Consider the following 25,906-nt stretch of genomic DNA (forward strand, 5'->3'; position numbering starts at 1 on the left):
TTTTGCATAATCGTTCATTGACTTCATATGCAATAATTTTTTGAATGATTACTATGCTTTAAAAAAACGTACAGTACCTAAATTCCATGTATTGCAAGTACGCCTATTTCGAATGCATTTATGTATTTTGGGGTGGGCAATGTTACACATACATCTAATTGCTTAGTTTTAGTAATTTTGATGGACATGTATACGTGGAGTGGGTGTTGCGTGCTTATCTAGGTTCCTGATCGATACTGTGACCTTATGCCCCTATTCGGCCATAAAACCATTTATTCCCTATATTGGCATAACCGTTCAAGTGCGATTTTCTGAAAAGTCATCTCTGGCCTCACACGAACAGAGCCACATTCCAGCATGACTCTCTGCTACTTCCTTTGCGACCAATTAGTGCAATGACAGAGCAGCAGCCACTATCTGATATTCCTAGATAACACTCCGAGTTCTTCAACAAGATAAAAACTTAGCAAACCTGGAAATCCCCGCTTGCTATGTTTTGATTAGTAATGGAACTCTAATGAGCAACTGATAACTGTCACTTCCTAGTGACATCTTTAATTGACGTCTTATGTCCAGCAAACTTGCGTCAAACCCGGCACCTGTCAGGTATAAATATTACCAACGTTGCCTTAAGCAATGCGAAGCTGTGAGCTGTTAGCTGTGAGCGAACCTGTTGCTGATGCCAGCTGCCTGCATGACCCCGTGTTGGTAACAACTAGCACTCTGTCGCTGCAGCCTGCTATCCTGTGGTGGTGAAGCTACTGATTACCATTATCGCCGCTACAGCGCGAACTGTGGTTCAGTACGCTTGAGGAGCCGAGCAGCCGTCCTCTGCGAAGACATCCAGCCCAGCTGCCCGCGGACGCTGTCCCCCCTCCTTCCTCGACGCGCTGAGAGAAGCCGCTGCATTTCTCGTGCAGAGAAATCCAGTCCCGGCGCTTCCGGTTTACCCTCGCGGGTGACTGGGATATCGAGAGAGACCCCTGAAGGAGATACCAATCCTCCATCATTCTATTCAGAGGTATGGTGTTGACTAAACCCTTAGACGAGAATTCTTGAAACAAACCTTGGCAAAACCAACTTAACTTAAGCTACTTACTTGCTCCCCTTCTCACGTGTTAGGCTTAGGTCAGGCACACTGGGGTAGGCTTAGTTAGAAGCACCAGTTGAGTATGTTAGCCTAATGTATATATGACTGTATATATGTTTTATTACTTTTAAACCATTGTATGGCTAAGAAACCATATCAATGCTTTTACAGTTCTATTTCGCAATCCTTATCTTACTGTACGTACTTTTTATAATAACAGTTATTGCAATTGTGGCAATACATTTCTCTTGTACGAGAAGAAAGACTGTTCAATAAATGTTAACCCGTTATTGATAAACGCCCGTCTCTCTATTCTCTACATACTGTGAAAGTAAACTGCACTAGACTGACTGAGTGAAATCTATGTCTATTGTTTCACACGACCCTAGAGATCGACTCTTGATCCAAGGAGCAAAGTTGTCATGTTGCACGGTTGTTGGAAAACTGACTCCCTTCTTGTCTGTGCCAAGGAAGCTGATCACTTCCTATGCAGAGAAGAAAGTTTCCAGTGACCTCTGAGCTAGTTGGTAACACAACCCAATTAAGTTTAGCATAGTCAGTGGAGGCCTGGAATATAAGCAGTTCCACGTCGATACTACTGTTTATGTTATTCCAATGCGCAGGGCCTAGTGGGAAACTAGGAACTACACTACAATGGCAGCTCGCTAGCATTCCGGCCGCGAGCTCCGCAGCTCTGATCTACTCTGTTATTTTTTGGAATATAGCCTTACCTGAGCATGGTTCTCTTTCTGGATTTTCACCCAGAATCTCCCTCAGGCTCCCGGGTGTGTGTCTCAGGGAGTTTGCACCAAACTTTACACCCTGTGGCATTTGCTGACATTTCTTTCTGTCTCCAGCGTCCCTGGATAAGCTGTTGTAGCAGCTGAAGTGGCGTTTGCGGCAACGGTCGTAACTGCCGACCTCCCTTGGTTTTCTGCCATGAAGCAGAATTGTTGCGGCAGATGGGCGGTGGCACACCTCAGCTTTCGAGGGATCTCTAGTAGGACTGTTATAGTAGTAACAGATACAAGGGGTTTGGGGTCTCCTACTGAGTTGTCTGAGTTGTCTGTGAGGGGGTATCAGCAGGAACACACATGACCCCCCAAAAATCTGTGAAAGCAAAAACAATTTTTAACCACAACTACCTGAATCCACCCTCCTCTCCGGGACCCCCGAGGGACATCTCTAAGGATACTAAAGTGCAGTTAAATACTGGGGCTGAATTAGCACAAAAATAAACACAGTGAGCGGTAATTTAGTATTCCCTTCTGTGAGACAGGGAAAAAATAGGTATGCTCTGAGAAACATCGACGTTGAAACACAACAAGTGCAGGCAGTCGGAGAATAAGCCCACACACGTACCCAGTTACTTGAGAGGGTAGTGGTGTGCATCCCAGGACCCCCCAAGAAAGCACCCGCCTCTACCTCATTTCACAAACAAAATAAATAGATTCCTCTCGGAAAGGGGAAAAAACGGCTGGGGTGTCTGGGAACAACGGGAAAGTTAAAATTCCACCCCTCATTAAGATCTTTTTTTAATATTAAGGGAACAGAGAGCCAAACTAAAATCTCTAGCTCTAGAGCAATCTCTAATTCAATTAATAGCATACACAGTCTTGAGACTCAACTCAACATGGACAGTTAGGGTTTCCTCACAATGTTGCTCAACCCATCTCTAGCTCTAATCAGTCCGAAATACTAACGGATAGTTCACAGACGGATCATATATTGGGGAGGACTTACTTCCTCTCTCAGGAAAAGACAGCAATTATGCCAATAAGAATGCAGAATTGGCTAGCATAGATGTCAGCAAGATATTATTGTCTCTGTCATAATAGAAAAATGTGCGATCTCAGAGAAAAATCAAGAGAAGATACAGAAGGTCTGTGAAAATGTAGAGGAAAAAGTATCTAGCATCACAGAAAGGCTTGCTACAATGGAAGAATCCCTGGGAGCATTACAAGAGGAAGTAAAATCTAATTGTAAAGAGATTCAAATTCTAAAAAATGGAGAGAAGGAAATTAGAGACAAGCTACAGGCGATGGCAAACAACTCAAGGCAAAATAACCAAAGACTTTTAAATTTCCCAGAGGGAACGGAAGGAGGGTATATAAAAGCATTCCAGAAACAGTAGGTCATGACTTGGAAATGGATATCCAGAGAATGCACGGGGACCTATTTAAGAGGAACCCTCGTAGAGAAAAAACGAGAAAAATCTTAATAAACTTTCGCTCCTACATGATTAAGGAAATAATCCTGACAGCAGCTCTTAAAGCAAGCAATTTAATAAGGATCTGACAAGGCAAAAGCTACTCAAATACACCAATGGGAACTGGGGGGACATATACAGGAATTGAGAACTTTGCCGGCTAATGCTCAGTTGTAATTTCCAGCATTGATGAAAGTAATGTGGAATAACAAAATGAATAACATAAAATAGGTGTCTGAGGCAGAAAATTTGGTTCTACAGATAAAGGCCCAGAAAGGCTTATAAAATAAGATTGGAACAAAAAGCTCAGAGGGTATAATGCATTGCCCAACTTGGAGAAAGGGAGAGTTCTCCAGAGTGGATTGGGTGGGTGGCAAGGGAAGGGATACACTTTTTAACTCATTTGAACACAGGTGTGGGAGCAAACTAGGGATTTTCTTTTTTATAATCTAGAGTCCTAATGTGTATAAGAAGATCAAAGACAAGTAGGAGCAGGGAACCGAATGTATATGCCAATGATAGTACACTGTAGAAAGGCCCAGGATCTGAGGGTATTGATATGGAATGTGAACGGGCTAAGGGTAAAAAGTCAGAGAAGGGAGATACTGGCACTACCTAAAGAGTCAGACAATGATGTCATAATATTGCAGAGACACACCTAGGTCAAGAGGAATGGGAGGGAATCCTTAAAGGGAATATATGGATCACACAATTTGCATGTACCAGTCAAACATGCAATGTAAAAGGTGTAGCAATCAACTTTAAGAACTCTGCGTAAGCTAGATTGGAAAACACTACAGATGACCTTGGAGGTAGGTGGTTGATCTGTAATGCTAAAATACATAGGGTCAGATTTACAAGCCCCGTGCGCCACCAGTACGTCACTTTTCATGACGTACTGGTGGCACACCCTACCGCCCCCTTGAGTTACCCAAATCCAGACCTAATAAAGTCATGTATCTGGCTGTCCGGGTATTTTAACTCACTCCCCTACCACCCCACTATTCACGATCACTACTGTTTTAACCAAGGGTAAATCCTCCAGGTGGAGGTTGCATAAATACTGACCCAAGGATTATGCACACACGTGTAAAAGAGCGGGGAGACAACATATACCGCTACAAACACTCAGAATACACGTGCATGAGGGTCTTTTAATTTGTGAGACACAACGCACCTACCTGCATACCCTGGTTATGCAGGACAAGTGATCCTTCCCTTATGATTTTTTGAGTATCTAAAGGAGACTGAACGGATCAGTTACTCTACCTCCCCCCTTTGATTTTTTGTGCAGTGGTAGAGTAGTCTGGTGAACATAATCATTTTGGCCAGGGCTACTTGTCCAATGGTGGTTATGGGCAATGTTTTCCAAAAGCCCACTGCCGTTCGTATCTCCATTAGTGCCTTGCAGTAGTTCCATTCATACAGGTCCTCTGGAGAGTGGTACAGCCTCACCACCCGATATTCAGGCGCGCAGCACTACTGTAAATTCTCTCAGCTCCTACAGATATGTTGAGAGGGGCAAGATGGGGGCTCAGCAGATAAATCATGGATTTGTCCCAATTAACTTTGAGGCCGGAGGCCTCCGCGAAGTCTTGCAACACCGTCCAGATTGGGGAGAGGTCGCTCGTGATGTCTCGGACATATACCAAACGATCATCTGCATACAATGATACACAATGTAATGTGTCTGCTATCGTAATTCCCCATGTCTTGTCCTTCTGACGCAAACATAATGCTAGGGGCTCTACTGCCAGGGCAAACAGGAGGGACAACAAGGGGCAGCCCTGCCTCGTGCTTCATTCTATCGGGAAAGGGGCAGAAATGTACTTACTTATTCTCACCCACGAGGTTAGGCCTTTTTATACTAGTTGCGTATATGCCAACAGGGTAGGCCCTATGTTTATTCTACTGAGGACAGCAAATATATACTGCCAGATAAGGGTGTCAAAGGCCTTTTAGAGGTCTGGAATCAGACATAATACATTAGGGAATTGAGCACTCGCCTGCGTAGATTCTGCAAGGTATTCTGCCCCGGGAATAACCCACATTGATCTGGGTTTATCAGTGGTGAGAGGATTTGGGCATAACGGTCCTCCAGTATTTTACCCAGTATTTTACAGTCTGCATTTAGCAGTGTTATGGGTCTGTACGAGGTGATGAGCGTTGGGTCTCTGTGTGCTTTTGGCCATGGGACTAGAATAGATTCCCTGAGTGGGCCTGGGAGCTCACCTCTTTCCAACGCATCTTCGTACATGGCGAACCATTCCCGGTGCATTGTTACGCGCCAATGTTCTGATTGCTTGAATGACGTCAGGAGATGTGATCTTCGCCTATAGAGCTTTTTTGTCTACGGGTGGGATACGAAGTATGAGCAATGGGCGGAGGAATTGGGTTATCGTGTTGTGTGTTCCCTGCGCTATGGCCTGATAGATACTCGAGTAATAGTCATGAAAGGTGTGCAGGATATCTACCTGTGAGTGTCGAGGGGCCCCGGTCCTGTCCATTATTTCCGTAACCGGTTTTATATCCATGTCTTCCTTGGCTAACCACGCTAGGAGTGTCCCGACTCTATGCCTCCTATATGCACCTTGGTAGCATATACCCTAAAATTATATTTGCATGGATCCCTCATTGCCTCAGCATGGGTCTTGGTTGCTGCCACTTGGGCTGGGGTGGCTTCATCCACGTCAGCCTTTTTCGTTAATGCGCTAGTGCTACTTCAGTGTTTTGCAGTGATCTTTCGAGTGTTCTACGTACCCCCACTATTTGTTGTCTGCAATGCCCCCTGGCGGTGACTTTGAATGCATCCCATTCTATCAGTATGGACGTCGCAGTGCCAGTGTTTACTGTGAAATACTCTTGGATGTGCTCCTCGTGTTTGTGGTAAAATTCCTGATCTGTGAGGCAATCTTGTGGCAGTTTCCAGGCGGGTATGGGGGGTGGGGTGGCTTGATTATGTGTGCATCATGATCCGCTAGAACTCTACCCAGGTAGTCTGTGTGTTGAACTCTTGGGAGTATTGTTGTAGAGCAAAAAAATCTATCCAGTCGCACTCAAAGGTTTTGAGGGATGGAGTGGAAAGAATATAGTTTGGTGTGTGGATTCCGCTCCCGCCATGCATCCGTCAATGCCCAGTGCTCTACCCAGGATCTATATTGGTCCGTCTACTTGAGTGCATGTGACTGCGCTGATGTGGGGTGGGATCTATCAAATTGGAGGTCCAAGGCACAGTTGTAATTGCCCCCTAAGAGCCATGAGCCCGAGGTATATTTGGTTAACACTCCCATAAGGTGCCCCCAGAATTTATCTTGTTCTACATTAGGAGCGTATATGCTCCCTAACAGTATTGTCTGACCCTCTAAAAAACCTTCCAGCAGGGTGTATCATCCATCTTTATCTACTGTACGTGTCTGTTCCCTGAAGGGAATCCAAGGTCGTATCCATATCAGGGCACCCATACAGAATGCTGAGTATGTTGTGGCACATATAATACCCCGCCATTTCTTACGCAGGCGATCCACCTCAGCGGCTGTCAAGTGTGTCTCCTGTAGGAGAGCTATCTGTGCCTTCTGTCTCTTGATATATGCATAGGTGGCGTATCGCTTGTTTGCTGTGTGCATGCCTCTGACATTTAATGTAATGATCATTATGTCCGTGCTAGGGATCTTGGTGGCCATGTTGTCTGGTGTTTAAGAGGAAGGCTGTCTGATCGTGATGTATAACCACAAAATCCAGACCAGATCTGGGATGAGGGAACCAGAGGCACGGGGTGCTGGGAGTCCGCAGACTCCAACATAAACTGAGTACCACAAAGACGCCGCTCCCAGTGGGGTATCACTAGTGCTAGAGCAGTTTAGTCTGTGAGTGCTGGCATCTCACAAAAAGTGAAGGACCGGTCTCACATACCGCCTGGTGTCATGCTTCATCATAGACCAGTCCTCCCCCTCTAAAAACTTGGTTTGATAGAGGGCGGGCATACACCTGACGACAGGGATGCACTTCTAAACTAAGTGGGGGCCCATGGGAAAGAAAGTGAGTTAAAAGGCCATTAAAGATGTCAACTTAAATTTAATAGTGTTGGCATCTATATGGTAGTTAAAACAAAGTGATCAGTGTAATGGGGATAGTATTGTTCCACCACCGCTATCAACAGGGTCAACATGTTTCTACCTAAAGGCCCTGTTGGGTCCGCAGCATTCATCAGGACTGAGATAAACAAAGACAATGGGCTCCACTCTTACCAAGCTATGGTGAGAGGATTTCCACTCAGTGGGGTGATGAAGATCACACTCCACCATGATTTGGCTTATGTCTTAAGCCTGAAAGGTAAAAGAAAAAATAGACAAACAAACTTTCAAATAGCTTTGGACACACATAACATAACAAGTTCAGCCACATACACCAAAGATATATTGTGAGTGGCTAAGAGTGCAGCAGTTTGTAACAGGCATCCGTGCACCATTTAGGAGAAATTGTCTCCAAAATGCTTAACCTGTATTGAGGACACTTTTGGCCCATAGGAGGGTGAAGAAAGGAGACCCCTTAGGCCAGAATGCTAGAAAAAAGTAATAAGGAGAAAACACAGGAACACAAGATGTTTATTTTTTTTTATTTTTTTTTATTTTTATAAGTTTTTTATTTTTCTTCATTACAACATATCATTATGAGCTTTACATATATCACAATTTTATCCATTACAATATTTTTTTTTGCATTATTTAAACTCCAACCTTAAGTACTAACATACAAATTATACAATACAGCTACACAAAGAAAGCATACACATTATGCAATTCAGCTATATTAAGAAAGCAAAATCCGAAATCTACAAAAAACCGAAAACTGTAGAGGCAACATCTTCCCACCCCCTCACCTAGTTATTCCTTCGTTGTCTCTCTTTCCATTTACATAGTGGCTCCCAAATTCTTCTCCCCAATCGTCTTCCACTCTTCCCCTTTCGAGCATATATTTTTTCCTCTATATTATATGCATACAGGGTATTTGCCAGCCAGCATTGCAATTTCGGAGGGCTTTTATTTAGCCAAGCCCTAGATATTGTTAGTCTATAGACAGCCATTATTACAAACAAAAATTCAGCATATTGAACCTGCTCTTCATCATTCACACCTAGCATAATCCAAGCTGGTGTAAGGGCTATCTCAATACCCAGTGATCTTGCCAAGAACCCCTCAATCTCACTAATCAATGTTCGTAATTGGGGGCATGTTGCGAAAATATGTACGCTATCTGCTTCCAGCTCATTACATCTAGGACAGTTGATTCCTTGATTCCCCCCGATTTAGCAATCTTTGCAGGTGTAAAGTACAAAAAATAAAGTGTTTTATAATGCTGAGATTGCAGCGGGGCAGCACATAGTATCGTACATCCTAAATTCAAAGAATCATAAAACAAGCTACTATCAACTCCCAATTTATCCTCCCATTTCTTACTAAATTTAACTAAATCATCCTGCTTATCATTCACCAATGCTGCATAAAAGGATTTGATAGAACAATCCCCCATCAGTTTTATTTTCTCCATTATTTCTATTTTATTAAAACCTGCTGGACCTCCGACTTTGTTATTAAGGAAACTTCTAACCTGTAGATATTTGAAAAATCCCCTATTATCTAAGCCATACGTGTCTCTTAGCTCAGAAAATTGCTTAAAACCATCCTGTGAGAATAAATCTCCAATTTGCGTAACCCCCCTTAGAGCCCACTCTGCCATAGTGTGATCTGCAAATATTTCCTTAGGGAGTGACCTGTTGTTAATTAATGAGACATACCTGTTATACCTCCCCATCTTTACTTTCTTTAAAAATGCATTCCAGATCGTAACTGCCGCTTTGACAGTTTTAAACTTAGTCCTCTTAAAATAACTATAGTCAATACATTTTAGGAAACAGTTCTCAGCATTTACCCCAAGTGCGACAGCATAAACCTCTGTAGACATCTTCTGCAGTCTTACATCATCAGAGTTTCCACCAATAAGACCTTGAATGTATTGCAGCACAGTAGCCATGTAATATAAACGAAAGTCTGGTGCCCCCCATCCCCCTTTTTCTCTGGGGAGTGTCATATACCTATAAGCTCTCCGGGTTTTACCTTGGGCCCATATAAACCTGTTACATATAGCCTCTATACCGTTAAACCAGCTGGCTTCAATCAACAAAGGTACAGCCCGGAACACATACAAAAATTTGGGTAAAATCATCATTTTGATGATGTTTGTACATCCAACTAGCGACAGGTGTAAATTGTTCATTCTTTCCAGATCTTTTTTCATTTGAGCTATCAAGGGATCCATATTCTTTTCCACAATTTTACTTACTTTTGCTGTCATTTGTACCCCTGGATAGGTTGCCATATTCGTCACTCTATCATCATTACAAATTACCCATTGATTTTTAACTATCTGTGTTTTAGTGGTGTTCAAACTATATCCAGAAAACTGACCAAACCTCTCAGCTTCTGCTTCAATTGCCCTGATGGCAACTGAGGGTTCTGGAGTCAAGATAGCGACGTCATCCGCATAGGCTAATGATTTAAGTCTACAACCATTTAGCACTAAAGGTGATATCTGTTGGTTATTTTCCAATTTTCGTATATAGGGGACAAGGTATAGAGCAAAAAGCAGGGGAGAAGAGGGGCAACCCTGCCTTGTGCCTCTCTGGATATTAACTGCAGCCGAGTAACCTCTATTGATTCTTATCTTGGCCGTCGGATTTATATATAGTGTCTGCAGAGCCTTTATAAATCCTGGTCCTATACCGTGCCACCTCAAAACATCCCATAAATATCTCCATGAGACCCTATTGAATGCCTTTTCAGCGTCGAGAAACACCGCTGCCATTGGGTCTTCTAGGGTGTCTGCTTCATCAAATGCCGTAATTACTTGCCTAGTATGCTGGGTTGTTCCCTTACCTGGAATAAATCCATGCTGAGAGGGAATAACCAAAGATTCAATTATCCTGGATAATCTTTTTGCCAACATTTTGGAGAACACCTTAACATCGGCGTTCATTAAAGTAATGGGTCGGTAGGAGCCCGGGACGTCTACCGGTTTGCCTTTTTTTGGAATAACAATGATGTCTGCGCCTCCCCAAGAGTGTGGAGCAGACTCACCCAATTGTGCTAACAACATCAGATTAAACATATCTGCTAACAAAGAGGATTGGAAGATTTTATAAAATTCTACTGGGATCTGGTCCGGGCCAGCAGCCTTCCCAGATGGCAGCTCCCTCAAAGCCTCAGTCAGTTCATCCACCTTGAATTTCTCTTCCAGCTCTTTTCTGTCTGCCTCCTCCAATATTGAGGGCTCTATCTCCCTCAGATAAGTCCTCCTCTCTTTCATACCCATCTGATTGATAAAGCTCCATATAAAACTGCCTAAAAACCTCTCTGATCTGTTCTGCGCCCTTAACTTTGGCTCCTTGACCATTTTTGATCTCCTTAATGTCAGCCATCCCATCTCTTTGTCTAGCTCGTACCGCTAATATATGACCGACTCTCTCGCTAAGTTCATACGCCTTTTCTTTATTGGCTACATACTTCTCCACTGTCTTTTTTGCCATCCCATCCATAACCTCTTCTTTGAGAGCGACTAACTTCAACAATATCTGCTCAATTGGTGAATGCGCATGTATAGCCAACATAAGTTCCTCCTCTGCCTCTCTAATTAATTTGTTATCTCTCTTTGCTTTTTCCCTCTCCCTTCTTTGTGCACTAATAACATAACTCAGGGTCTCTCCTCTTATTCCGGCTTTAAAAGCATCCCACACAATCCCTGGTGTTGAAGTACCTCTATTGATTTCCCAAAATTCCTTAATCCATTCAGACATTCTCTCCCTATAAGTTTGATCCTGGAGAAGCATTCTGTCAAACGTCCATTGTGTTGGCTCCTTGTTTCTCCTTTGCCCAAGATTTACAGGTAACACTAACGGGCTATGATCTGATATGATCCTAGGTTCTCTTACTATCCTTGCACCATCTATCAAACCTCTTGTGATTAAAAAATAATCCAGCCTGACTAAAATCTGATGGGGAGCTGAAAAGAAGGTACTCCCGTCAAGATTCGGATGGCAATTTAACCATGGATCCTCTAGAGAGTTATTCCTTGCCATATCCGCTAAGGCCCTGTAAGTTCTTTTTTTTCTCCCCGCATACTTCCTATTAGAGTCTAAAAAGCTACTATCTGCATCATGAATATTCAGGTCGCCACATAAGATAATAGGCTCCGGCCACTGTGCAAGTTCCGCATCTAGAAATTGAAAAATGTCTGGATCATCTCCAGTAGACCCATAAACTGAAACAAGTGTAAAGGTTTCTCCCCTAAACGTTAGTTCTGCTATAACCCATCTGCCCCATTGATCCTCCAGCTTCCGCTTAACAAGTGTGTCCTGTCTCTTGCCCAGAATCACCACCCCTCTTGTCTTGGTATTCTGATTGGTTTTTGCTAAAACATTGAAGCCAAGTTGATCAAGTAAGTAAGCCTTAGTACCCTCAATGTGTGTTTCCTGAAGGCACACTAGATCAGGTTTTAGCGATTTTAACAAAGAAGCAGATTTTAACCTCTTATTTACCTCATTGAGTCCACAAATGTTTATTGAGACTATTCTACAGGTCATTATAATTCATAGTTTTTCCTATTTCGTATTTCCATCTAGACCAGCAGGATTTAGTAATTATCTTTGAATTCTCCCCCACATTTTTTCCTTGAATTCGTTTGTGTACCTTACCCCAAGCAACTTTTTTTGTATCTTTTTTACCTCTTTTTCCTACACCATGTTTGTGCCCAAGACCAACGTGTTTTTCTCCCCCCCGCCACCCTCCCCTCACCCCCTTACCCCCCACCCCTTAGGAGCCCCCTCCCCCTTGCTACAGGCAAATAGGCCAATCCTGGCCTATGTGTAGCCCCCTGTAGTCTGCAGAATCGCTACTCTCTCCTATCCTGTTTTCCTCTCTGTCCAGCATTGCTAAATACCTTTATTTAGCATTACCATCTTACGGGGTCTTTGGTGGAGTTCTCATAGGAGACCTTGGTGGGGTTCTGGTTCTAGTTCTACTCTCCTTACCTTTACCAACTTCCGAAATTTCTGCTAAATATTCTGCTGCTTTTATCTCAGATGTAAACATTCTGGTATAACCTTTCCTGATTACTTTCAACCTTGACGGGAACAACAGATACGCTTCTGCCCCTTGTTTTTGGAAAGGCCCTATCATCTGTCTTAGTTTCCACCTTCTTTCCACAGTAACGTGGCAAAAGTCTGGCCTAGAGAAAAAAGTGTTCCCATCAGCTGTCTTTCTTGAGTCAGGCCTAGCTTTGTCAATTATTTCCTGTCTTGCTAAGAAATTACCTAGAAAAACCAGCATTGCTCTTGGGAGCTCCTTCTCATGCCCTCCCCGATTTTTCTTTTTGAACAATGGGAACCTATGCGCTCTCTGCACTTCAACATCCCAGTGCCATTTTGACTCTGGAAAGGCCTCTTCCAAAATCTTAACCACATAACCTCTGGGGTCCTGCCCCTCCTTTCCTTCCTCCAGTCCCAAAAGTCTCACATTGTTTCTCCTTTGGCGATTTTCAAAGCTTTCTAACTTCCATTGGAGATCTTCAACCACCTTCTCCTGATCCGCTTTAAAAGTCTGCCATTCTGTCACTTCGTCTTCCACCCTGCTTGTCCTTTCCTCAACTTGCGAGACTCTCCCCTCAACCTCTTCCTGTTTTCTACTTACTTTTCTTAGCGATGCTTGAAGTTTTTTTGTGTCTCTTTTTGCTCTTCTACTCTCCATTCTTGCCTCCTTCTGCATCTGTTTCAAAGTCCCAAACAACATTTCGAGGGTTACATTTTGGGTATTCTGCCTCCCCTCCTTTTCTCCTCCTTCCTGCTCGTTTTCCTTGTAGGTCTCTGAAGTAGCGGAGTAGTCCCATGATAATTTCTTAGTCATGCTCCTCCTTGATCCTCTTCCATTTCTTTTTTTACCACCGCCAGCTCCTTTTTTCTTTTTCGTCACAAATTCACTAGAGCCCTTACTAGTATCTGAATCAGAGGTGCGTTCAGTACAGCTCTCCTCTTCCTCTGACTCCTGCTCACTAGCATTTGATGAGTCCGAACCCTCATAGACTGAAAAGAACTCAGGAGAGCCTCCCCTCATGCTTCTATCTGTGCTTTTATTATTCCTGCCAATGTCTTGATCCAAATGTAGCCCTTGCTGCTCCGTTAGACTCTGGGTGCTGCCCCAACTTGACTCAGCACCCTGCATATATTTGGTGTGTGTCCCTACCTCCACAGACAATAGAGCGTCCATCATCTGCGTGTTATTATGCTTTTCTAGTTGATTTGAAGCAATGTCATCATAGCTGGTATTCTTACCAGCCTCCTTGTTCGCCTTCCCGGCTTCCGCGGCTTCTGCGGCTTCTGCGGCTTCTGCATTCAGCTCTGCTTGCATCGAACCGTCTCCTGCAGTGCTCGGTGGTTGCCCGGCAACCAAGCCTTCGACGCTTGCGTCCTCGCGGTCCGCTGAATCTGCTTCCGCATTCGCCTCCCATCTGTCTCCCTGGACGCCTGCAGCCGACAGCGGTAACGCTACCTTCCCGGCCAGCATTTCCTTCTGGTGTGGTTCGATTACCTGAATCTCTATCCGCGGGACTGCTGGAGGTGCTCTTGGGGTGAAAGACTCTGGTAAGGTCGCTTGCCGCTTCTGATCTTTTGCAGTCATCAACACCGTTTGTGCGCGCTGAGCTTTTCCGTCCAATGCTATTTCCCTCGCCGATTTAGTCATTGCCGATCGGGTCTCCGGACCCGCTTCAGATTTCTTCTCTTGTTTTTCGGGTTTCTTTGCTGCTGCATTCTTCGAGGACCGATTAGGAAATTCCGTTGCTTTTTTCAGAGGCATAGTTTTTGGAACTGCCCCCTCTCTCACCGCAGCGGCTGAAGCTTTAATCGGTCCTGTGTTTGCTAGTTTATCTCTGTCCGCCTTAGTTCTTTGGAACATCTTAAAGGGCACTTTCACGCTGCTTATCACACTTTTCCAACAGTTCAGCTAGTTTATCACCTTCTTTGTCACCTTCTTTGTCGTGAGACCCCCCAGCCAGCCTGGGTTAAGTCTATCTGCCGAACCACGATGAACCAGGTTAACCAGACCCCACATCCCTGGATTCAACAATACTCCATCACCCTAGGATAGGAGAGAGTAAAAATGTGACTACTCTCTACAGAGCTACGGCGGCCATCTTGCCTCCCCCAAACACAAGATGTTTAAACCAAGTAAGGTACTGCCAAAAACACATGAGGTTCTGTAGTGCTTCAAAATAGCATGGTACCTGTAAAATCGAAGTCATTCACCCAACATTCATACTATTACTGTAACTAGATGTGATCTCCGCCTCTGTGCCTAAATTTGTGCTCCTCCGCTCCTCGAGCAAGCCCGCGTCTGGTTTTATATAGTGGGAGCCTAAGGTGTTAATTGTTAATCACCGCTAACTCAGAAGCCGGGGGTGTGGGATCCTGTGTCCCAAAGTAACGCTATGATGGAGATCCGGAGGCTTGCCTGACCATCCTAATATGCATCCCGGATGTATCAGACAGACGGTAATCAGGACGTGTTAGAGGGCAGGTAGTTAGTGCCCTGGGCGGGGACGGTGTCCTCTTCGCAGTTTGGAAGGCATACATGCTGCACATGCTTGCTAAGATTGATTGTGTTGCCCATGGGCGAATGAAATATGATGAACACTAAGCAGCGCACGTGTGGTCTAAGGCCAAACTCCTGTGTCTACAGGGCTCAGAATTCTGAAATGCATGAAGTACCATTCATAGTTTGGAAGGCATTAATGCGCTGCACATGCGTGCTAAGATTGTTGTGTGCGAGTGTGAAAAAGGATGAACACTATGCCATGCATGCATGGTGTAAGGCCAGGCACCTGTATCTACAGCGCTCCAGTGTCTTAAATGCACCGAGGGAGTGTGCCATCGTAAGGTCCTGCGGCCTGCAACACGCTTGGCAATTATGCTGAAAGCAGCTCAGGCGTACCAGACAAGGTGGTATGCTGAAGGACACCGGGGTAGCATATTATACATAGATATTCATAATGCGTAATTGAGGTCAGGAGCCTGGAGGTCATGTTACCAGAAATTAAGCATGGGTGGAAAATCCGTTACGCTCGCGGATTTTGCGGATTTTCGGTAAATTTGCAATCCACGAACGCTCGCGAATTTACCGAAAATCCGCAAATTTGCACGCAGTGGATTTTTTTTTCTTGGTGATACAATTTTGCGGCGCGCGGCGTTTACTTACCGTCATTCAGCGTTTGCAGAGTTGTTTTTCTCGATATTTTGCGAGTGCTGCGCCATTTTGGATCTTGCTGCGGGATCCCGCGGGAATTTGGTGAGCGCGATTAAGTCATCGCGGCTTGCCAACTTGCACAGAGAGAGTTTGTCAACGCGAGTACGCCGTGATCCCCTATCGCGGGACTTCGCAATTGCGAGCTTGTAGATGCGGCGAGCAGCAACAATCTTGCACTCGCGAAAATACCAAATTTGCAATTCTACACAAGAAATCCACCAGCAATCAGCATAAACCTTCTTGAAATGATGATTTTTATCTGAATAACTCCTCAGGTTGACATTTGCCTGCACTTTTTTTGCGAGGAGTCCATTTTGGGGAGGGGGGGGGGTGGGAGGAAGGAAGTGCCCCACAGTCTTCAACTTCCTGTTCCTGTCCTGCAGGCTCCTCCCAGTGCTTTGTCCATCTCCTGGTCACTTTTCATTTGGATCTGGAGCTGAAAGGATTACTTTTTGTGGATGCTGCTGGATATTTGGATTTGAGGCCTTTTTGACTTTCTTTGGATCACTTTTGGATTAGAAATTTCACAAGTACGTTTGTTTGGGGCATTACAGTTGCTGCAACTACAATTTTGGAATTTTCAATTTTTGGGCTGTTTTGGGGCCTTTTGCCCAGGGGTACTCAGTGGTGGGTGGACTGATTATTTCTGTGGGGTGTTTTGTATTTGAACATCATGGAGGGGCTGGATGGCTTGGGATTGTGCTGATTTTTCTGTGATTTTCGTTTTTTTGGCCTGTTGTTGTGGCCTTTTCACCAGGGGTAGTGAGTGTTGCATGGGCCTAGTCTTTCTGTGGGGTGTCTTGAATTTAAACATCATGGAGGGCCTGGATGGTTTGTGATTGTGCTGATTTTTCTGTGATTTTCGTTTTTTTGGCCTGTTGTTGTGGCCTTTTCACCAGGGGTAGTGAGTGTTGCATGGGCCTAGTCTTTCTGTGGGGTGTCTTGAATTTAAACATCATGGAGAGCCTGGATGGTTTGGGATTGTGCTGATTTTTCTGTGTTTTTCGATTTTTTGGGGTGTTCATGGGAACAGGCCATGTGGGTGGGGGCCATTTTGAGTGCTGGTACAGGCAGGCCATGTGCTGGGAGGCAAGTGGCCATTTTGAATTCAGGCAGTGTTGTTAGGCCTGCAACCATGTTGCCTAGTTTTCAACCTTTATGCCCAGGGGTAGTGAGTGTTGCATGGGCCTAGTCTTTCTGTGGGGTGTCTTGAATGTTAACATCATGGAGGGTCTGGATGGTTTGGGATTGTGCTGATTTTTCTGTGATTTTCGTTTTTTTGGCCTGTTGTTGTGGCCTTTTCACCAGGGGTAGTGAGTGTTGCATGGGCCTAGTCTTTCTGTGGGGTGTCTTGAATTTAAACATCATGGAGAGCCTGGATGGTTTGGGATTGTGCTGATTTTTCTGTGTTTTTCGATTTTTTGGGGTGTTCATGGGGACAGGCCATGTGGGTGGGGGCCATTTTGAGTGCTGGTAGAGGCAGGCCATGTGCTGGGAGGCAAGTGGTCATTTTGAATGCAGGCAGTGCTGTTAGGCCTGCAACCATTTGGCCTAGTTTTCAACCTTTATGCCCAGGGGTAGTGAGTGTTGCATGGGCCTAGTCTTTCTGTGGATTGTCTTAAATTTAAACATAATGGAGGGCCTGGATGGCTTGGTATTGTGCTGATTTTTCTGTGATTTTCGTTTTTTTGGCCTGTTGTTGTGGCCTTTTCACCAGGGGTAGTGAGTGTTGCATGGGCCTAGTCTTTCTGTGGGGTGTCTTGAATTTAAACATCATGGAGGGGCTGGATGGCTTGGGATTGTGCTTATTTTTCTGTGATTTTCGTTTTTTGGCCTGTTGTTGTGGCCTTTTCACCAGGGGTAGTGAGTGTTGCATGGGCCTAGTCTTTCTGTGGGTTGTCTTGAATTTAAACATCATGGAGGGGCTGGATGGCTTGGGATTGTGCTGATTTTTTTGTGATGTTTGTTTTTTTGGCCTGTTGTTGTGACCTTTTCACCAGGGGTAGTGAGTGTTGCATGGGCCTAGTCTTTCTGTGGGGTGCCTTGAATTTAAACATTATGGAGGGCCTGGATGGTTTGTGATTGTGCTGATTTTTCTGTGATTTTCGTTTTTTTGGCCTGTTGTTGTGGCCTTTTCACCAGGGGTAGTGAGTGTTGCATGGGCCTAGTCTTTCTGTGGGGTGTCTTGAATTTAAACATTATGGAGGGCCTGGATGGTTTGGGATTGTGCTGATTTTTCTGTGTTTTACGATTTTTGGGGGTGTTCATGGGGACAGGCCATGTGCTGGGAGGCAAGTGGTCATTTTGAATGCAGGCAGTGTTGTTAGGCCTGCAACCATTTTGCCTAGTTTTCAACCTTTATGCCCAGGGGTAGTGAGTGTTGCATGGGCCTAGTCTTTCTGTGGAGTGTCTTGAATTTAAACATCACGGAGGGCCTGGATGGCTTGGGATTGTGCTGATTTTTCTGTGATTTTCGGCCTGTTGTTCTGGCCTTTTCACCAGGGGTAGTGAGTGTTGCATGGGCCTAGTCTTTCTGTGGGGTGTCTTGAATTTAAACATCATGGAGGGGCTGGATGGCTTGGGATTGTGCTTATTTTTCTGTGATTTTCGTTTTTATGGCCTGTTGTTGTGGCCTTTTCACCAGTGGGTAGTGAGTGTTGCATGGGCCTAGTCTTTCTGTGGGTGTCTTGAATTTAAACATAATGGAGGGCCTGGATGGTTTGGAATTGTGCTGATTTTTCTGTGTTTTTCGATTTTTTGGGGTGTTCATGGGGACAGGCCATGTGGGTGGGGGCATTTTGAGTGCTGGTACAGGCAGGCCATGTGCTGGGAGGCAAGTGGCCATTTTGAATTCAGGCAGTGTTGTTAGGGCTGCAACCATTTTGCCTAGTTTTCAACATTTTTGCCCAGGGGTAGTGAGTGTTGCATGGGCCTAGTCTTTCTGTGGGGTGTCTTGAATGTAAACATCATGGAGGGTCTGGATGGTTTGGGATTGTGCTGATTTTTCTGTGATTTTCGTTTTTTTGGCCTGTTGTTGTGGCCTTTTCACCAGGGGTAGTGAGTGTTGCATGGGCCTAGTCTTTCTGTGGGGTGTCTTGAATTTAAACATCATGGAGGGCCTGGATGGTTTGTGATTGTGCTGATTTTTCTGTAATTTTCGTTTTTTGGGCCTGCTGTTGGGGCCTTTTCATCAGGGGTAGTGAGTGTTGCATGGGCCTAGTCTTTCTGTGGAGTGTCTTGAATTTAAACATCATGGAGAGCCTGGATTGTTTGGGATTGTGCTGATTTTTCTGTGTTTTTCGATTTTTTGGGGTGTTCATGGGGACAGGCCATGTGGGTGGGGGCCATTTTGAGTGCTGGTACAGGCAGGCCATGTGCTGGGAGGCAAGTGGCCATTTTGAATTCAGGCAGTGTTGTTAGGCCTGCAACCATGTTGCCTAGTTTTCAACCTTTATGCCCAGGGGTAGTGAGTGTTGCATGGGCCTAGTCTTTCTGTGGAGTGTCTTGAATGTTAACATCATGGAGGGTCTGGATGGTTTGGGATTGTGCTGATTTTTCTGTGATTTTCGTTTTTTTGGCCTGTTGTTGTGGCCTTTTCACCAGAGGTAGTGAGTGTTGCATGGGCCTAGTCTTTCTGTGGGGTGTCTTGAATTTAAACATCATGGGGAGCCTGGATGGTTTGGGATTGTGCTGATTTTTCTGTGTTTTTCGATTTTTTGGGGTGTTCATGGGGACAGGCCATGTGGGTGGGGGCCATTTTGAGTGCTGGAACAGGCAGGCCATGTGCTGGGAGGCAAGTGGCCATTTTGAATTCAGGCAGTGTTGTTAGGGCTGCAACCATTTTGCCTAGTTTTCAACATTTTTGCCCAGGGGTAGTGAGTGTTGCATGAGCCTAGTCTTTCTGTGGGGTGTCTTGAATGTAAACATCATGGAGGGTCTGGATGGTTTAGGATTGTGCTGATTTTTCTGTGATTTTCGTTTTTTTGGCCTGTTGTTGTGGCCTTTTCACCAGGGGTAGTGAGTGTTGCATGGGCCTAGTCTTTCTGTGGGGTGTCTTGAATTTAAACATCATGGAGGGCCTGGATGGTTTGTGATTGTGCTGATTTTTCTGTAATTTTCGTTTTTTGGGCCTGCTGTTGGGGCCTTTTCATCAGGGGTACTGATTGTTGCATGGGCCTAGTCTTTCTGTGGAGTGTCTTGAATTTAAACATCATGGAGAGCCTGGATTGTTGGGATTGTGCTGATTTTTCTGTGTTTTTCGATTTTTTGGGGTGTTCATGGGGACAGGCCATGTGGGTGGGGGCCATTTTGAGTGCTGGTACAGGCAGGCCATGTGCTGGGAGGCAAGTGGCCATTTTGAATTCAGGCAGTGTTGTTAGGCCTGCAACCATGTTGCCTAGTTTTCAACCTTTATGCCCAGGGGTAGTGAGTGTTGCATGGGCCTAGTCTTTCTGTGGAGTGTCTTGAATGTTAACATCATGGAGGGTCTGGATGGTTTGGGATTGTGCTGATTTTTCTGTGATTTTCGTTTTTTTGGCCTGTTGTTGTGGCCTTTTCACCAGAGGTAGTGAGTGTTGCATGGGCCTAGTCTTTCTGTGGGGTGTCTTGAATTTAAACATCATGGGGAGCCTGGATGGTTTGGGATTGTGCTGATTTTTCTGTGTTTTTCGATTTTTTGGGGTGTTCATGGGGACAGGCCATGTGGGTGGGGGCCATTTTGAGTGCTGGTACAGGCAGGCCATGTGCTGGGAGGCAAGTGGTCATTTTGAATGCAGGCAGTGATGTTAGGCCTGCAACCATTTGGCCTAGTTTTCAACCTTTATGCCCAGGGGTAGTGAGTGTTGCATGGGCCTAGTCTTTCTGTGGAGTGTCTTGAATTTAAACATCATGGAGGGCCTGGATGGCTTGGGATTGTGCTGATTTTTCTGTGATTTTCGTTTTTTTGGCCTGTTGTTGTGGCCTTTTCACCAGGGGTAGTGAGTGTTGCATGGGCCTAGTCTTTCTGTGGGGTGTCTTGAATTTAAACATCATGGAGGGGCTGGATGGCTTGGGATTATGCTTATTTTTCTGTGATTTTCGTTTTTTGGCCTGTTGTTGTGGCCTTTTCACCAGGGGTAGTGAGTGTTGCATGGGCCTAGTCTTTCTGTGGGTTGTCTTGAATTTAAACATCATGGAGGGGCTGGATGGCTTGGGATTGTGCTGATTTTTTTGTGATTTTCGTTTTTTTGGCCTGTTGTTGTGGCCTTTTCACCAGGGGTAGTGAGTGTTGCATGGGCCTAGTCTTTCTGTGGGGTGTCTTGAATTTAAACATCATGGAGAGCCTGGATTGTTTGGGATTGTGCTGATTTTTCTGTGTTTTTCGATTTTTTGGGGTGTTCATGGGGACAGGCCATGTGGGTGGGGGCCATTTTGAGTGCTGGTACAGGCAGGCCATGTGCTGGGAGGCAAGTGGCCATTTTGAATTCAGGCAGTGTTGTTAGGCCTGCAACCATGTTGCCTAGTTTTCAACCTTTATGCCCAGGGGTAGTGAGTGTTGCATGGGCCTAGTCTTTCTGTGGAGTGTCTTGAATGTTAACATCATGGAGGGTCTGGATAGTTTGGGATTGTGCTGATTTTTCTGTGATTTTCGTTTTTTTGGCCTGTTGTTGTGGCCTTTTCACCAGAGGTAGTGAGTGTTGCATGGGCCTAGTCTTTCTGTGGGGTGTCTTGAATTTAAACATCATGGGGAGCCTGGATGGTTTGGGATTGTGCTGATTTTTCTGTGTTTTTCGATTTTTTGGGGTGTTCATGGGGACAGGCCATGTGGGTGGGGGCCATTTTGAGTGCTGGTACAGGCAGGCCATGTGCTGGGAGGCAAGTGGTCATTTTGAATGCAGGCAGTGATGTTAGGCCTGCAACCATTTGGCCTAGTTTTCAACCTTTATGCCCAGGGGTAGTGAGTGTTGCATGGGCCTAGTCTTTCTGTGGAGTGTCTTGAATTTAAACATCATGGAGGGCCTGGATGGCTTGGGATTGTGCTGATTTTTCTGTGATTTTCGTTTTTTTGGCCTGTTGTTGTGGCCTTTTCACCAGGGGTAGTGAGTGTTGCATGGGCCTAGTCTTTCTGTGGGGTGTCTTGAATTTAAACATCATGGAGGGGCTGGATGGCTTGGGATTATGCTTATTTTTCTGTGATTTTCGTTTTTTGGCCTGTTGTTGTGGCCTTTTCACCAGGGGTAGTGAGTGTTGCATGGGCCTAGTCTTTCTGTGGGTTGTCTTGAATTTAAACATCATGGAGGGGCTGGATGGCTTGGGATTGTGCTGATTTTTTTGTGATTTTCGTTTTTTTGGCCTGTTGTTGTGGCCTTTTCACCAGGGGTAGTGAGTGTTGCATGGGCCTAGTCTTTCTGTGGGGTGTCTTGAATTTAAACATCATGGCGGGCCTGGATGGTTTGTGATTGTGCTGATTTTTCTGAGATTTTCGTTTTTTTGGCCTGTTGTTGTGGCCTTTTCACCAGGGGTAGTGAGTGTTGCATGGGCCTAGTCTTTCTGTGGGGTGTCTTGAATTTAAACATCATGGAGGGCATGGATGGTTTGGGATTGTGCTGATTTTTCTGTGTTTTACGATTTTTTGGGGTGTTCATTGGGACAGGCCATGTGCTGGGAGGCAAGTGGTCATTTTGATTGCAGGCAGTGTTGTTAGGCCTGCAACCATTTTGCCTAGTTTTCAACCTTTATGCCCAGGGGTAGCAAGTGTTGCATGGGCCTAGTCTTTCTGTGGAGTGTCTTGAATTTAAACATCATGGAGGGCCTGGATGGCTTGGGATTGTGCTGATTTTTCTGTGATTTTCGTTTTTTTGGCCTGTTGTTGTGGCCTTTTCACCAGGGGTAGTGAGTGTTGCATGGGCCTAGTCTTTCTGTGGGGTGTCTTGAATTTAAACATCATGGAGGGGCTGGATGGCTTGGGATTGTGCTTATTTTTCTGTGATTTTCGTTTTTATGGCCTGATGTTGTGGCCTTTTCACCAGTGGGTAGTGAGTGTTGCATGGACCTAGTCTTTCTGTGGGTGTCTTGAATTTAAACATAATGGAGGGCCTGGATGGTTTGGGATTGTGCTGATTTTTCTGTGTTTTTCGATTTTTTGGGGTGTTCATGGGGACAGGCCATGTGGGTGGGGGCATTTTGAGTGCTGGTACAGGCAGGCCATGTGCTGGGAGGCAAGTGGCCATTTTGAATTCAGGCAGTTTTGTTAGGGCTGCAACCATTTTGCCTAGTTTTCAACATTAATGCCCAGGGGTAGTGAGTGTTGCATGGGCCTAGTCTTTCTGTGGAGTGTCTTGAATGTTAACATCATGGAGGGCCTGGATGGCTTGGGATTGTGCTGATTTTTCTGTGTTTTTCGATTTTTTGGGGTGTTCATGGGGACAGGCCATGTGGGTGGGGGCCATTTTGAGTGCTGGTACAGGCAGGCCATGTGCTGGGAGGCAAGTGGTCATTTTGAATGCAGGCAGTGATGTTAGGCCTGCAACCATTTGGCCTAGTTTTCAACCTTTATGCCCAGGGGTAGTGAGTGTTGCATGGGCCTAGTCTTTCTGTGGAGTGTCTTGAATTTAAACATCATGGAGGGCCTGGATGGCTTCGGATTGTGCTGATTTTTCTGTGATTTTCGTTTTTTTGGCCTGTTGTTGTGGCCTTTTCACCAGGGGTAGTGAGTGTTGCATGGGCCTAGTCTTTCTGTGGGGTGTCTTGAATTTAAACATCATGGAGGGGCTGGATGGCTTGGGATTATGCTTATTTTTCTGTGATTTTCGTTTTTTGGCCTGTTGTTGTGGCCTTTTCACCAGGGGTAGTGAGTGTTGCATGGGCCTAGTCTTTCTGTGGGTTGTCTTGAATTTAAACATCATGGAGGGGCTGGATGGCTTGGGATTGTGCTGATTTTTTTGTGATTTTCGTTTTTTTGGCCTGTTGTTGTGGCCTTTTCACCAGGGGTAGTGAGTGTTGCATGGGCCTAGTCTTTCTGTGGGGTGCCTTGAATTTAAACATCATGGCGGGCCTGGATGGTTTGTGATTGTGCTGATTTTTCTGAGATTTTCGTTTTTTTGGCCTGTTGTTGTGGCCTTTTCACCAGGGGTAGTGAGTGTTGCATGGGCCTAGTCTTTCTGTGGGGTGTCTTGAATTTAAACATCATGGAGGGCATGGATGGTTTGGGATTGTGCTGATTTTTCTGTGTTTTACGATTTTTTGGGGTGTTCATGGGGACAGGCCATGTGCTGGGAGGCAAGCGGTCATTTTGATTGCAGGCAGTGTTGTTAGGCCTGCAACCATTTTGCCTAGTTTTCAACCTTTATGCCCAGGGGTAGCAAGTGTTGCATGGGCCTAGTCTTTCTGTGGAGTGTCTTGAATTTAAACATCACGGAGGGCCTGGATGGCTTGGGATTGTGCTGATTTTTCTGTGATTTTCGTTTTTTTGGCCTGTTGTTGTGGCCTTTTCACCAGGGGTAGTGAGTGTTGCATGGGCCTAGTCTTTCTGTGGGGTGTCTTGAATTTAAACATCATGGAGGGGCTGGATGGCTTGGGATTGTGCTTATTTTTCTGTGATTTTCGTTTTTATGGCCTGTTGTTGTGGCCTTTTCACCAGTGGGTAGTGAGTGTTGCATGGACCTAGTCTTTCTGTGGGTGTCTTGAATTTAAACATAATGGAGGGCCTGGATGGTTTGGGATTGTGCTGATTTTTCTGTGTTTTTCGATTTTTTGGGGTGTTCATGGGGACAGGCCATGTGGGTGGGGGCATTTTGAGTGCTGGTACAGGCAGGCCATGTGCTGGGAGGCAAGTGGCCATTTTGAATTCAGGCAGTTTTGTTAGGGCTGCAACCATTTTGCCTAGTTTTCAACATTTATGCCCAGGGGTAGTGAGTGTTGCATGGGCCTAGTCTTTCTGTGGAGTGTCTTGAATGTTAACATCATGGAGGGCCTGGATGGCTTGGGATTGTGCTGATTTTTCTGTGATTTTCGTTTTTTTGGCCTGTTGTTGTGGCCTTTTCACCAGGGGTAGTGAGTGTTGCATGGGCCTAGTCTTTCTGTGGGGTGTCTTGAATTTAAACATCATGGAGGGGCTGGATGGCTTGGGATTATGCTTATTTTTCTGTGATTTTCGTTTTTTGGCCTGTTGTTGTGGCCTTTTCACCAGGGGTAGTGAGTGTTGCATGGGCCTAGTCTTTCTGTGGGTTGTCTTGAATTTAAACATCATGGAGGGGCTGGATGGCTTGGGATTGTGCTGATTTTTTTGTGATTTTCGTTTTTTTGGCCTGTTGTTGTGGCCTTTTCACCAGGGGTAGTGAGTGTTGCATGGGCCTAGTCTTTCTGTGGGGTGTCTTGAATTTAAACATCATGGCGGGCCTGGATGGTTTGTGATTGTGCTGATTTTTCTGAGATTTTCGTTTTTTTGGCCTGTTGTTGTGGCCTTTTCACCAGGGGTAGTGAGTGTTGCATGGGCCTAGTCTTTCTGTGGGGTGTCTTGAATTTAAACATCATGGAGGGCATGGATGGTTTGGGATTGTGCTGATTTTTCTGTGTTTTACGATTTTTTGGGGTGTTCATGGGGACAGGCCATGTGCTGGGAGGCAAGTGGTCATTTTGAATGCAGGCAGTGTTGTTAGGCCTGCAACCATTTTGCCTAGTTTTCAACCTTTATGCCCAGGGGTAGTGAGTGTTGCATGGGCCTAGTCTTTCTGTGGAGTGTCTTGAATTTAAACATCACGGAGGGCCTGGATGGCTTGGGATTTTGCTGATTTTTCTGTGATTTTCGTTTTTTTGGCCTGTTGTTGTGGCCTTTTCACCAGGGGTAGTGAGTGTTGCATGGGCCTAGTCTTTCTGTGGGGTGTCTTGAATTTAAACATCATGGAGGGGCTGGATGGCTTGGGATTGTGCTTATTTTTCTGTGATTTTCGTTTTTATGGCCTGTTGTTGTGGCCTTTTCACCAGTGGGTAGTGAGTGTTGCATGGACCTAGTCTTTCTGTGGGTGTCTTGAATTTAAACATAATGGAGGGCCTGGATGGTTTGGGATTGTGCTGATTTTTCTGTGTTTTTCGATTTTTTGGGGTGTTCATGGGGACAGGCCATGTGGGTGGGGGCATTTTGAGTGCTGGTACAGGCAGGCCATGTGCTGGGAGGCAAGTGGCCATTTTGAATTCAGGCAGTTTTGTTAGGGCTGCAACCATTTTGCCTAGTTTTCAACATTTATGCCCAGGGGTAGTGAGTGTTGCATGGGCCTAGTCTTTCTGTGG

The sequence above is a fragment of the Lissotriton vulgaris genome, chromosome 2_1 (assembly GCF_964263255.1).
Source record: "Lissotriton vulgaris chromosome 2_1, aLisVul1.2, whole genome shotgun sequence".
Taxonomy (NCBI): domain Eukaryota; kingdom Metazoa; phylum Chordata; class Amphibia; order Caudata; family Salamandridae; genus Lissotriton; species Lissotriton vulgaris.